Here is a 16151-nt window from a genome sequence, read left to right as displayed (position 1 = left end):
TAAGAATGGGTTGAATTACCCAGCAAAGTAATAACAGGTTAGTGGGTTACCGATTTAGTTTGTGAGGCTTTTCTCCTCCCATGTGGGGGTTTTTTTAGGCCAGGTAGAGATAGTAGAGTAGCTAAGGGGATTCTATGACCGGGTGACGAGGGGGTCGGGGTCCCGCGGGGGCAAGGGAAGTAGGGGAATTGCCCCCTCTCCTCGAGCGGTTGTGCGCATGCGCATCCTCCTCCCCCGACGTTAAACTCGTAGGGTACACACGTGGGCCCACTCTTACGTTAAGCAGTGGACGCAGAGAAAGAGAGAAAGAGAGAGAGAGAGAGAGAGAGATTCCATCGATGATTGTCGGTATCGCTAACTACCGATAGTTGTCGCGTGTATCCCCCCTCTGACTCCTTTGGTGGGGGGGTACAAATGTGGCCTCCCCCTTTTACCTTAAATTCCTTAAAGAGCGGTGCCCAAGCGAATCTTGACGCTCCTGGGATGAGAGTTGGGGGGTGCCCAACCGAGTCTTTACGCTCCTGGGTGCCCGCGCGACCGACTTCTTTTAAGGCGAATAGTGTAGACGCTTTGGAGAAAGAGAGAGAGAGAGAGAGAGAGAGAGAGAATACTCGTAGAGAGCGATCCAGTGATCGCTCCCCCATATTTTTTTTTTTTTTAATTATAATTTATTGAAGTATTAAAAAGGTTTTATTTACAATGCTTTTTTTTAGAAATTTTTTTTACATTCAATTGCATGATGTATATATTTATGACAAATGCTACACCACTCTGGTAGTGAACAATTGATGCGTAGGTGACCATATTTTGTACAATTTGTACACCAGTAATGTGGTGTGAGATCTATCTGAGGCTCCATTTGCGTAGCCTCAGTTCTTGTAGCAATGGACTCCGTTTGTGTGGCCATATTTTTCACCTGGGACATATTTGAAAAACATTTTGTTATTTTTTTTTTTTTTTTTGATATTGTAATAACTATTTTAACAAAGCAAATATACTTACAAAAATCACAAAAAGATTTTTAGGCTTTCGCTGCTTCTCCTTCGTTTTCCTCCTCCTCCTCCTCCTCCTCCTCCTCATGCACTTCTTCTTCTTCTTCTTCCTCTTATTCCACCTGCTCTTGCTCCGCTTGCTGTAGCCCTTCTTGTATTCGATTTCTGAGCTCCACTAGTTTTTCAACTAGTACTATCAAATCAGGATCGTCACCCAACAAATCTTCGTCCTCTTGCACTTCTTCCTCCATTTTACCCATTATTTCCACAAGTTCTTTAACCAAGGCGCTAAATTCAGGATTATCCTCCGGATTCCTCAACAAATCTTCGTCCTCTTCCTCTATTTGTTCCTCTATTTCACTTATTATCCCCACAAGGTCTTCAATCAAGGCATCAAAATCAGGATTATTCTCAAAAATGTCTCGTTTTTTAGGTGTATCACAGAACATTGTCACTGTCGTTGCTAGCGTTAAAATGATCTCAAGATTTTTCGTCACTAGTCGCTCAGATGCAAAACGATCTTCCAATGAAATATGAACTTACTGATTAGACACGTATTTTGTAGTTAATCTGATACCTTTCTTTCTTCTTTATCAATACATACATATTAGTCTACTCTTTATCAAAACGTATTAGCCTCCTATCCGAGAAGCGGAACGCAGTCAAAGAGAAGGAGAAGGAGAAATAGAATTTTGAGGTTGTGAAATGAACGATATTTTTTTTTTTGTTTTTTTAATTAAAATTTATAAATATATTTTTAATAACACACATAAAAAAAAAGTTATAATTGAATTTAATAATAAAATATTATAAAAATGAAATGGTAGTGAGAGTAGCAGTAGGAGCGGTATCATCTACGAGAAAAAATATTTATTATACTACTTATCCAAGCACTTGATAAAATTTTTTTTTTTTTTTTTTTTTTTTTTTCATTGATTCTTACCGATTGTTGATGGTTTCCAGTAGCTGGAGAACGTCATTATCCTCATCGAACCGTAATATATTTTCTGGAGAAATTTCTTGCTCCATATCAATACCCTCCCACTCCATTTCACTACTAAAATCTGATAGATGAACCTCATCATCATCATCATCATCATCATCATCGTCATTATCCCCATCAGACTGGATATTTGATGTGGATTGTTGCCGCTGAAGCTTCTTCCTCAACATTCTCACAATCGCGGTCAACGCGTTGTTATTCACGTCTTCTATTTCACCCCAATCTCCTTCCAAATCTACTTCTTCTTCTTCTTCCTCCACTAATTCATCCATATTTAGAATGTTTTCAATATTTTGTTCAGTAGATAATCTGTACAATTTAATTACACCCATTTTTTTTTGTAGAAACTATCACGTCAAGCAAACTCGGTAGACTGAGAATGGTAGAGATGTAAGCTCAATACGAAATGTATAATTATTATTATTTTCTCTATCAATACGTATTAGATTTCTCCACTTCACAATAACTATTAACAGGTTATTATCCTCCTCTTCTACTACCTCGTCCATACTTTGGATGATATCGTTTTATCATTTTTCACGTGAATTCAAGGTTGAGGAGCAGGGGTTTGCTAGTTGAACAATCGTTGTAGTTTTTAATATATATTTTTAATAATAATATTATATACACACAATAACAATAATAGTAATGATAATATTGGTCTTAAACTGGAGCAGCAGCAGCAGCAGCAGCAGAATCTGCGATTAAAAAATTGAAAATGATTTATTATTATTATTAGTCTTAAATTTTAATTTCATGAAGTACTTAATGTTAGAAGAGTTAAAACTTTTCTTACCGATTGGTGGCTAAAGACGTGGTATAGGTTGATTATTGACATTATCAGAATCACCAGCACCAGCAGCAGCAGCAGCAGCAGCATTAGGCTGAAGCGGTGCAGGTCTTCGAAGTGGTTGATGCTGCTGCTGCAGAAGCCTCCATGTATTTCGTCCTACTACTAACCGCGGTGTTGGCTTTACTATAGCTACAGGCTTTCCTGTTTGTTGATAATCCAACAATGTCATTTTTTTGTCTGGTAAACTGATTTTTTTTTGGTTCGAATTCATTTTGTCTACTGTCAGAAACACTACTGAAGTCGACATTGCTCTCCAGTACGAATAATCCTTATCTATCTCTACTCTAGATTGAGTTACATCTCTTAATCAAAACGTATTAGATTTCTTTCCGTTTACCCCTGATGAAATAGGAAGGGGAATATTTACAATAATATTTCTACAATAATTTTTAAACTATTCTATAAAAATTTAATAATAAAAGAAAAAGAAATGTGGTGATTCATCTTCCTTCTTAGTCTGCTTTGACGCATTATCTTTTTCCTCCTCCTCCCCCTCCTCTATTTTTTTCTCTTCTTCTTCTTCCTTCTTCATCTCCTTTGGCTCAATATCTTCCCCGGTCTGTTTCTCTTCGTCTTTCTTCACTTTAATTTAAAAATACAAATAGGTAATAATTATGAGAAGGTAAAAAAATAAAGTAAATACTTACATTCTTCCTCCTCTATTTTCTCCTCCTCCTCCTCCTCCTCCTCCTGCTCCTCCTTCTCCTCTATTTTTTTCTCCTCTTTATCTTCTTCCTTCTTCGTCTCCTTTGACTCAATATCTTTTTCCTCAGTCTCTTCGTCTTTCTTCACTTTATTTTTTTGAAGAAAAAAATTTTACAAACAAATAATAATTATGGAAATGTAAAAATATTATAAAATAAATACTTACAGTTTTTATGCAAATAATGATGCAGTTTCCGTTCATACTCTTCGAAGTAACGATTGAAGAAATCGTTAATTCGATTCACGTATTCCTCTGTCAATTCTCTGGGAGGAGTGGGTGAAAGAGGAACAATATCCTCTTGAATCATGATTAATTTACACTTTTCGCAGCTCATTTTTTCTTACTGTCACCGACGATGTTGTAACATTGAATGAGGCTGCGAGGACTTGTTTTCCCCTCTTTATTTCTCTATGATTTTTAAAGAATCACATTTTTGCTTTTATCCATTTGGCAAAAACTGATACCTCCTCGTACGGACAGTGGATACGTTCATTGTTCAAGTTCTTCTCTCGAACGTGTAAATTGCACGGTGTTTTTTCAAAATCATATAATTCAATTAAATCCTTAAACTTAGGGCAACCATACACTTCTAAATTAATATTATCCACATTCATCCTATTCAATAGATTTTTTTCAATGTTCCCTCCCTTGTAGGCTACTACGGGATTCTCGCACGTTAGGCAACCTCTAATAAAATCTTCCACATCCTCCTGCTCGTATTTCTCGAATCCCGTATCACTGTATTTTATACCATGCACCATATTTAGCAAAAACCACACAGTTTTTTTGTCTTTTTCACTAAGGTTTTTCATACTGTCACGCAAACGAAAAGATGCGTAAGAAATTTGGTTACTTTTTAAATCAATTATAGCTATATCTTTATATTTAAGTTCTTTTTTATAAACTAAGAAACCTTCTATATCCATTATGTGAGTTATTCTATGCATTGTTGCGCTATTCTCGACGAAGATAAAAACTGAAATGAAGCATCTCCGAAGAAATATCTCCGTAGAGAGAGAAAGATTTTTTAAAAATATAAAGTTACATTCGATAAGGAGTCCATTCTTTCTTAATCTCTGGAAGATATTTTTTTTCCGAAGAAACTAACAATGGGAAAAAATTCTTAGTAAATATCCCCTCCTAAAAAAAAAAACATTAAATTTTAATATTTTCTTAAATGCGACAAAAAAAAAGATCGTTCAGTATTGCATCGAGCGACTGACGACGACGATAATGACACCGACATTCGTTGATTTTCAAGGTTTTGTATTGACCGACAAGAGTTTTATAGTTAAAGAATTTGCGGTGTTGCGTGATAATGAAGTGTATCACAATGTATTTTCACCACCATTTCAAGAAGCTTGGTTGAGCGATCTCGAGAGAGAACAGAATGAGTAAGTATTTTTTTTTTTTTAAATGTAATGTTTTGTATATAATTTTTTTTTTTTTTTAAAGTTGGCTTTATTTTAATCGACATGGATTCAATTGGACCGACGGTCATTCACCTTATTACAAGCATAAAGATGTAATAAGAAAGTATGTAACGTCGTACGATGAAGATTGGATTTTCGTGAAAGGACGGGAGAAATATGATTGGTTGAGAAAAATTTGCAACTTAGAAAATATATACAATGCGAAGGAGTGTGAGTGGGGTAAATTTAGTCTTGGATGGAGTAAAAATTTCGAACCACCGTTACCCAAGTGTATGAATCATTATGGTATATGTTCACTGCAAAATGTTTACTTTATGAAATCTGTATATGATCAATATATAAAGGAATAAAAGACTTCTGAAAAAAAAAAACAATGTATATCAATGTCAGTATGCATCTCGGACGAAACAATGGGATGTGTAGATACCCCTACTTCCATTCTCTATTCGATATATATATAAGCGTTACTCTTCGCGAGAGACGCATTCGCAATTATTAATTTATTGTTGTTGTTCACCGTATGACAGAGTCATTTCTTTAAGAAACACACAAAATGTCGACTGAATTGCGAAGAAAATTTTTTACAATTAATAGTGCGAATGAGTACGATGCGTGGGTACTGGAATGCCGCGAGCATATTCGACGATTGAGCAACGCGGATCGAGCTTTACCCGTTGGAACGCGTCAGAAGAATTTTGCCGAAATCGCGTGTATAAAGTGTCTGTTGCTACGAGCGCAGAGGGAATTGAATTATATTAAATCAGGGGCTGGTTGTAGCAATGACGTACAAGGACTTACCTGGGAGGAGCTTGATTCGGCGTTTCGAAGTCGAATATGCAGCGGCATGGTAGTTAATAGTAATTATATAGAGCCTAAGGATTTTTTAGTAGACGCGGAAGTATTAGTGCGTACGCGTATAGATAAGGTATTTGTTAGTGCAAATAGTGTTAAGGTTAATTGTGTATTTAACGGACAATTCATCTCTAAGGACCAGAGTGATGATAAAAACATTAGTACGACTAATGCTACATTGTATAAGACTGATAATTTTAGTGATTGGTATAGGAAAAACATTTTAGACGTTATAATGAAAAAATTAAGTGAATTTCAAGAGCGTGATAGTGGATGGGCTTTGCACAAAATTCATTATTTAATAGTTAACATTAATCGTTTTAACCCGTTGCACGCGGGTTGTAGAATTAATATACCATCCGCTATCACGAGTAGGAAAGCTCTGATAAATTTAGAAACCAGTGATAATGCATGTTTCGCGTGGTCCGTGACGGCGGCACTCTATCCGGCAAAACCTACGGCTAATCCAAAGCGCACGTCCTCTTATCCACATTTTCGGACGGTTTTAGACGTCGGTAGCCTAACCTTTCCGACTACGCTAAAACAGATTCCGAAATTCGAGACGGATAATGACGTGTCGGTTAACATCTTTACCTTGGAGAATGAAGAGCCAAATATCGACGCAAAAATCGTACCGCTTCAGGTGACGAAGAAGAAGAGATCGAGGCATGCCAATCTTCTTCTCGTCAACGATGAACAGGGGGCAGGACATTTCATGTGCATAAGGAATCTGTCGAGATTGGTGCGAAGTCAATTCACCAAGAGCAAAAATGCGCATTATATATGCGATTGGTATGTATTAATAATGATACAAATATAACTGCATATGTTTTATTTATTTATTTATTTTTTTTTTTTTTTTTTTTTTAGATGTCTCCACTACTTTCGCACAGTGGAGAGGCTGGAGTCGCATGAGCAGGATTGCTCGCAGCTCAACGATAATCTCCGATTGATGTTACCGAGAGAGTCCGAGGATCGCTGGGTTTCCTTCAAGAACATCAAAAATGGGGAACGAGTGCCATTCGTCGTATACGCGGATCTGGAGTGCATATTATCAAAAGTTGAACAATCGAACAGTAGTGATATTTATCAGAAGCATGAACCTATGAGTGTAGGCTATTATTTAAAAAGTGCTCGCGATGCGTCACTCTCGAAATACGATGCTCATCGGGGTGCCGACTGCATCGAATGGTTCGTACGCGAGCTCGAGGTCATTGCGCGCATCGCGAGCGAGAAACTGGGGACTGTCGTGCCCATGCATAATCTTAGTATTAGCGAACGATCGCGTCACTATAATGATCCCAATTGTCATATATGCAAAAAGCCGTTTCTTCCGAATCAACTACGAATTCGCGATCACGATCATCTGACCGGCAGATACAGAGGACCGGCTCACAATAATTGTAATTTAAATTTCAAAGATTCGCATGTCATTCCAGTCATTTTCCACAATTTTTCCGGCTATGATTCACATTTCATTTTCGAGACGATCGCTAATTTGTACGAGGGATCGGTATATCTGCTGCCTGTGCATAAGGAAAAATACATTTCATTCACCAAATATCTGCGAAATTATAATATACGGCTGAGATTTATCGATTCGTTCAAATTCATGGCCTCCAGTTTGGACAAATTGAGCTCGTACTTGGCGGAATCTCAGCTGACAAATTTGAGGTCACAATTTTCGGAATTGAGCGTCGAACAGTTGAATTTGCTTACGAGGAAAGGTATTTTTCCTTACGACTATATAGATAGCGCGGCTAGATTGGAAGAGACGGCTTTACCACCGCGACAGTCGTTTCGCAACAGACTGACCGACAGCGATATCAGCGAGGAAGCATACAATCATGCCGTAGAGGTATGGACCAAATTCCACATGCGCACACTTGGGGAGTACAGTGACCTGTACCTGAAGACCGATGTCCTATTGTTGACCGATGTTTTCGAAAGTTTTCGCGATAGTTGCATGCTAAATTATGAGTTGGATCCAGCCCATTATTATACGCTACCGGGCTTCACCTGGGACGCGATGTTGAAGCATACGGGAATCAGGCTGGAGCTTTTCACGGACGTGGATATGTTGCTGTTCGTGGAGCGCGGTATACGCGGTGGTTTGAGTCAGTGCTCCCATCGTTACGAGAGGGCCAACAATCGGTATATGCGGGACTACGATCCGGCGGAACCGTCGAAATATCTCATGTATTACGACGTAAACAATCTGTATGGGTGGGCAATGTGTCAGCCGCTGCCCACCCATGGATTCCAATGGATCGAGGACGCTGCCAATCTCGATGTCTCCGCTATACCCACGGATCATCCCGAGGGTTATATTTTGGAGGTCGATTTGGAGTATCCGCGCGAGCTTCACGACAAACACGCGGACCTACCGTTCTGCATGGTGCGCGAGAAGCCGCCGGGCGCGAGCCAGGAGAAGCTGCTGGCCACTTTAAACGATAAGACCCGTTACGTAATACATTATCGCGCTCTGCAACAATGTATGCGTAATGGACTCGTACTGAAGCGTATACATCGCGGTTTAAAGTTTCAGCAGTCCACCTGGCTACGCGATTACATCGAGCTGAACACGCGTTTGCGCACCGCGTCCACCAACGAATTTGAGAGGAATCTCTTCAAGTTGATGAACAACGCGGTTTTCGGTAAAACAATGGAGAACGTGAGGAATAGAGTTGACGTGAGGCTCGCAACCAAGTGGGAGGGAAGATACGGGGCGGAAAGCCTGATTTCCAAACCGAATTTTCACAGTCTCGCGATTTTCAACGAGAATTTGGTCGCGATTCAATTGTCGAAATTGTCCGCGAAATTTGATAAACCCATTTACGTGGGAATGAGTATTTTAGATATTTCAAAAATTTGCTTGTATGAATTCCACTATGACTATATGCTTCCTACATTCGGCGGTAAATGTAGAGCGATGTATACCGACACGGACAGTCTGATATACAGTGTCGAGTGCGACGACGTTTACTCGGTCATGAAACGCGATCTCGCGCGATTCGACACCAGCGATTATCCTGACGATAATCGGTATGACTTGCCACGCGTCAACAAAAAGATACCCGGTCTGATGAAGGACGAGAACAATGGTCGTGTCATGACCGAGTTCGTAGGACTGAGGGCAAAAATGTATACTTTCAAGGTGCAGGACTGTGCGAGAATTACCAAAAAAGCCAAAGGTGTCAAAGGTTACGTTATCGATAGAAATATAACATTTGACGACTACAAGGATTGCTTGGATAATTTCACCGTACAGTCTCGCAGTCAAAATTTGATTCGATCGAGGCTGCACCAGGTTTTCTCGATCAGTCAGAGAAAGGTCGCCCTCAGTCCGTACGACGACAAGCGTTTCGTTACACCCGGCACCGCGGCGACTCTACCCTGGGGACATTATAGTCTAAAATAATTTGTTTATTTATTTATTTATTTATTTATTTATTCCATATTTTGATACATCTTAATAAAAGTTATTATAAAACATTGCTCTTATTTATCCAGGAATTGTGCGTCCTGTCGAATCCCAGCCACTTAACGAACACTTTATCGCCCTTTCTACGCAATACTCTCTCCACCAGATACACATCGGGATTGATGGTTTTCGAAAGCTCGTATTCGTAAAATCCACCCAACAGTTCCGTACCCCTGGAATCCTTGAGGAGATACGTAGCGGGATTGGTCCTCTGCACTTTCGCCACCTCGAATATTTCGGTAGTCCAATTAGGCGTGTAGCCTTTGGCGAACATCTGCTTGTATTTACTGATTCGTACGAAATCACCGACTTTGAACTTGGCACGACCTGCGACCTTGATGTGGCTGTATACTGTCTTGAGTAGCTTATCTGCATGCTCGGGTTTCACATCCACGGGACGCATTCCCGTGGTACGATGCTTTCGCGCATTGTACGCGTCCATCAACTCTTGCAGCATAGCGCGCCACTTGTAATTACCGTTCAACGTAAATCGTTTCCACATTTCCGTCTTCAACGTACGATTCCAGCGCTCGACTATCGACGCTTTCATCACGCTGTAGGTCGAGTAGTGATTTATCCCGCGTTTCTTCATCAACGCCCGAAAGTCACTGTTGTAAAACTCCTTGCCGTTGTCGGTCTGTAAATTTTTCGGACATCTGCCGTTCTTCAGTAGGATTCTCGTCATTGCCGTCGTCACTTCTCCGCCGCTCTTGGTCTTCAATGCCACCGCCCAAGCGTATTTCGAGAGGGTATCGATTACAGTGAGAATGTACTGGTGACCCGCATCGACGTAATTGCGCATATCAACAAGATCGGCCTGCCAGAGATCGTCGAAGCCGCGCACGATGACTCTTCTGCGTGGAAAATTTATCCTCGCCGGTGCGTGGAGCTCCTCCACCAACTGTATCTTTTCTTTGCTCATTTTTTCAAAAATAGACAGATTCTTCGAAATTCCTAATGAAAAGTGTTGCTAAGTATTGCTCTTTCCAGATCTCTTTTACTCACTTTATCATCCAATTTTTCACAAATTGTTTGAAAAATTTGGTCCATCTTTTTCTCAAATTGTTCATTATGTTTATTCAATGTCATTGTCAGATATTGTTTGAATTCATGCAGTAAATGTTCTAAATTTGGTTCGTGTTTCCTACTCTCACCATCCAGTCCAATTCCAAATTTATTTATCGACATTTCAAAAATCAGTCTCCTGTTCCTCGTTATTATTATTCCTCTTTTTGATGGCTCGTAATGTCGAGAGTATACAGTCTACGATGTATGTTAAACAAATGTAAATTTCACAGCAGCAGGAGTCAGACATTTATTTACCTCGTACTACCGAAAGACGTTGATATTACACTGAGGTAAGAGTGTAACGTGCAACTTTCTTTATACGATGAGATCCTCGTCGCGCAACTCCTCGATTATCGACTGTATCTCGTTGTGATGACTCGTATTACCGGCAGCCACCGACGCGATCAAAAGTCTCAAACGTTCGATCAATTCATTCGGATCGTTCCAATGTACGTAGTTGATTGGTCCCTCGGTGACACGCATAAGACCTTTACCCTTTTTTTTCGATGATGCTGATGACGGTTTACTTGCGCTCGACGGTTTACTTGCGCCCGACGGTTTACTTGCGCCCGACGGTTTACTTGCGCCCGATGTTGACGCGTCAGAAGTTGACGATTTTCTTGCGCGTGATGTTGATGGTAACCGATAAGGCGGTAAAATAGGTTTTCCCAATAGCAATGGTTTCATAATTTCTGTATATTTTGCACCTCTATTACCTTTGATTTGTTTTAGACTATCGTTTAACAGTTTATGCGCTTTAGTTTGATTGAGAATACTCTTGTATTGTTCCAAATCGTCGGGTTTTATAATGGCTCGATTGGGTTCTCTCATGAAAATTAGTTCATAAGTACCCATTGTACCGGTGTATAACGTCTTATCGAGAATAATATCTCCCTCATGACTTATTTCAAATTTACATTTACCAAGCGTCAGTTGATCATCTTCATAACGAGGTCCAAAAGCACGATCAATCAAGTTATCCCTATCAGTCAGAAGTAATTTAATATACTTGCCAGGGATCGGATGTAATTGAATATGTTGAAAGACATGTTGAAACAAGCCTGGTTCCTGTTTTTCATCAACATTTAATTTTTCTAGCAAACTTTTTTTTGAATCGGGCGACGGTTGATCGGTTATAGAAGACTCGTCGTCGTCGTCGTCGGTCATGAAATCCAATGGATTCGTAATAGTTTCACTAATATTACTACTACTAAGATTCTTTGCTCGTTTATGCGGTGTCGATGTGAAATAGGCTCCCCTCTTCAATTTATCGTTGTATTTGACAAACGAACTATTATTATTATTATTATTTGTGTTATCCTCCGTTTGCGAAACGAGTTTCTTCAATGGTTCGACTATCGGCTTGAATGTCTCGTTCAAACTGCTCTCCATTATCGCCTTCTCCGATTTCAAGGCACGATGCTTGTCGCGAATGACCTCGCTCGTCTTGGCGATCCTCTTCAGAAGCGATTTTTCATCCATCGCGATGCTGTATAAAACAGCTTTCCCCCGAATTGAACGGTTTTTAACCGACCTGTTGCGATGCTGTATTCTCCCCGAACCGACACGGGTTTTAACCGACCTGACACGGTGATCCGAACAGCCTGCGCTCCAGTATCAAACTGACACTCAAGGCCGTGATCGTGAAACCTTACCGGCATGATTATCGACATTCACAAGGCCGAAACCTTACCGGCAAGGTCGAAACCTTACCGGCCTGACAAAACCGTTCACTCGATCGTGGCGTACTCGTTGAAACCTTTGCGATAACGACCGTTCCTCAGAGAGCTATCCTTGTCTATTACTAAGAAACCGTAATCGCGACTCCAACAGGTTGAACACAATGTGAGAAATTTCTCATACGACATATCACTGTTGACGTGATCGTTGAAAATATGCTTCAGATTAGTTCCATCCTGCTTAAATATTATTAGCAAGTTTGCGTTATCTCGTATCAGATGCTTCGGTATTTTCGCATAAGTCTGACAGAGGTAGAAACAATCGATGTTGGAATGTCTACCCATGCAAAAGTAGTCCCTTATATTGTCCTGCTTGTCGTTGGCCACATCGTCGAATATGAAAATGGAATTCGGCTTTGCATCCGCGACGTTCACAACCTCGCAATTGTTGGAAAATTGAAAGTAACCGATTTCCTCCGTTTCCTGCAGAAGCTGCTCCAGATATCGATACTTCGGTTGCTGGAGCGATTTCGAGTAGACGTACAGGTTCTCGAATCTCACACCGTGCGGACTCTCTATGAGGCTCAGCAGCACGTTTGTCTTACCGCAATTCGACGGACCGCAAACTATGCAGCGTATCGTAGATGGTAATAGCGATCCGTGACGTTTTTTTTTTATTTGCGCGGTAGCATTGTGAGCATCCAAATTTGTCACGCGAATAGTCGGCACGTGCTTCACGAAATGCATCCTCGCTATTAACCTTCGGGAACAGCCGTATCGTTCATTTATATTTCGCGAATTACGGAACTATTCGGTCAGTTGCCATTACGATGGCGTTCATGCTAGTCGTCGTCGATTCTCTGCATAACTTGACGAATCATCAGCTCGAACACATACCGAAGATCGTATTGCTCGAGTACTTTCCAGACAGTATCGCGAGTGTGTGGGAAAGATTACCTCGGCACATTCGCGCGGACTCGGATGTGCAGCAATATCAATATTGTTTGCAACACTACAATCTACCTGATACCACTCACCACGACGGACCACCGAGACGGATAAAAGACTGTTACGTTTGTCAGCAAGAGAAGCAGTTGCTCTAAATGTCTGGATCGTTCTTCAATAAAGTCTTGAAAAAATTGCCATTTGAGCTGCACGTGCCCGGTTACAATTATTGCGGACCCGGCACTCGATTTCGCGAAAGATTGGAGCGCGGCGATCGTGGTATAAATCCGCTGGACGAGGCCTGCCTCGATCACGACTTAGCATATTGGCACAACGAGGATCTACCGGAGCGTCATCAGGCCGATAAAGTGCTAGCGAGGAGAGCGCGTGAACGTATTAACGCAAGAGACGCGACCTTGGGTGAACGCGCGGTCGCCGCAGCCGTATGGGCATCGATGAATGCTAAGCGTAAACTTGGCTTGGGATTACATAATAATAATATTGTTGCGATGAAGAAAGCAGTAGCGGCTAAAAAAAAGAACAACAACAAGAAAAAAATTGGTATTACGAGGAAGAGAAGAATTCGAATGCCGAGGAAACGGGGTGGTATAATACCTATACTTCCACTACTAGGTGCAGTCGGAGCATTGGCAGGTGGAGCATCGGGTATAGCGAGTGCTGTAAACCGTGCAAAAGCTGAGAGAGAACGATTGCGGGAAATGCAACGTCACAATCGCGCGATGGAAGCGTCGCGCGAGAGAGGCCGAGGTCTTTATCTGAAACCGTACAAGCGAGTCGTCGGAGAGGGTATCCGTGGAAAAAAAAAACAAAAAAAAAACAACAAAAAAACGGTCGAGGAAGAAAATGAATGAGGGAAAATTTCGTCGTCGTCGCGATGCTCTCCCGGATTCAGGTCCTACTAGTAACGTACAATTGGCACTCATCTGCCGACGCATACCATACTTCCGTGGAGTCTTTATGCGCACATCTCTGCCGCTAGACGGACCGCGGTGCAACGAGTGCGCGATCGTGAATCTCGACGATCAATGCGGTCCTGGTACCCACTGGGTAGCCTACGTCAAGCGTAACGACATCGTCCTATATTTTGATTCCTTCGGAAATTTGAAACCGCCGAAAGAATGTGTGCGTTACTTTGGTCCTAACGTTACAATCTACTACAATCATGATCGATATCAATCGTACGATAAAAGCAATTGCGGTCAGTTGTGCGTGAAATTCCTGCGAGAACAGATACTTTGAAAAAAAAAAAAAAATGTCTTTCACCGTGACATTATCGGATCGTCAATCAGTATTAAATTCAGATTTCTTTCCCCCCATCAATCTGCAAGACGATCGCTACGAGATCGGTCTCGTGGACATGCAAACGTTCAACTCGATAGCCAATGTGGACGAGACGAATAATAAGTTTTACTACGATAACGATAAGGTACTGACGATACCCAGAGGCTGTTACGAGTTGAGTGCCATAAATGAATTTTTCCAGTCTGAAATTTCTGCTAGACATGAAATTAAAGACAACATTGACAGCGTCATTCTTCTACGAGCGAATAACAATACACTGAAGAGTGAAATATTCTGTAAATATTCGATTGACTTTGGAAAACCGAATAACATTGGCTCGCTACTGGGCTTCTCGTCGAATCGCGTGATCGAGCCGAACGTCCAGGCTGAATCCGACGATACCGTGGACATTGTGAAAACAAATATTCTACGCATCGAGTGCAACATTGCGGGTGGTGCGTACACCAACGGTAGACCACGACACATTATTCACGAGTTCTTTCCCAGCGTACCACCGGGCTATAAAATCTCGGAGGCACCGAAAACCGTCATTTATCTACCGGTCATCGTCAGAGTAATCGACCGTCTCACGTTACGTATCCTCGATCAGGACGATCGTCTCGTAGACTTTGGACGTGAAGAAATTACCATAAGATTACACATTAAGAAATGTTAATTTACAAAAGTAGTAGCGAGGATTATAAAGCGGTGAAACTGGATGAAACGTTCGCTAGTCGTTCGTCCTACGTGGAGTCGAATACACCGGCTCGGAGTGAAAATCGCGACAAGAGGAGCTTCCTGCTAACGAGAAGAAATATCGAATTTTTACAATCATTGGGATTCACCGTGAAGAGATTGGGCGAAGGTAGTACATAGTGGAACAATGGCAGATCCCTTGAACGTCACCGCACCGCTGACCTACGACAATCGCATCACGAAAATGGAGATGCATGCCTACAATCCGTATGCGAACGCCTCGTTGGCGAACAGCGACGAGATTCGCATTCCCATACAGCAGCAAGATTTGATACTCCTGCCGTGCGAGAGTTATCTCTACGTCGAGGGCCAGCTGGTGGAGGGTACGCGTGACGCGAGCGCCACCAACGATGATACAGTTACGCTCGACTGCAATTCCGCGGCTTTCCTCTTCGACGAGATTCGTTATGAATTGAACGGTATCGAGATCGACCGATGCAGAAACGTCGGTATTACCAGCACTCTGAAGAATCTCGTTTCCCTGAGCACCGAGGAGAGCGCCAGTCTACGTCATTCCGGATGGTTCGTCGCTACGGCCAGAGACCGGCTCAAAAAGGAGGAGGCTGTTAAGAATTTCAGCTTTTGCGTGCCCCTGAAAATGCTGCTGGGATTCTGCGAGGATTATCGGCGAGTCGTCGTTAACGCGCGTCACGAGCTCGTTCTCATTCGCGCGCGCGACGATACAAACGCCATTTACTCGGCGGTGAAAATCACCGATTCGTCGATCAAGCTGCTACGAGTGCAATGGAGAATACCCCATGTGACCCTGAACGAAATTACGAAACTCCAATTTCTCGGTATCGTCGAGCAGGACAAGAGTCTGTCACTCGCTTTTCGCGCCTGGGAACTTTACGAGTATCCCCTTCTGCCCAAGTCGCAGCGACACACGTGGTCCGTGAAAGCGTCCACGCAATTGGAGAAGCCGCGATACGTCATTCTGGCGTTCAGAACGAACAAGAAGAGTAATCAGCACGAGGATGTGCTGAGATTTAATCATTGCAAAGTCCTCGATGTCAAACTCTATCTGAATTCCGAATCCTATCCGTACGATCGTCTCGACACTGATTTCACGAAATCC

The sequence above is a fragment of the Prorops nasuta genome, unplaced genomic scaffold (genome assembly GCF_024137725.1).
Source record: "Prorops nasuta isolate Cenicafe-Biocafe unplaced genomic scaffold, Cenicafe_Pnas_1.2 PNAS00022, whole genome shotgun sequence".
In the NCBI taxonomy this organism is placed as follows: domain Eukaryota; kingdom Metazoa; phylum Arthropoda; class Insecta; order Hymenoptera; family Bethylidae; genus Prorops; species Prorops nasuta.
Note: the sequence above shows the minus strand (reverse complement) of the source record.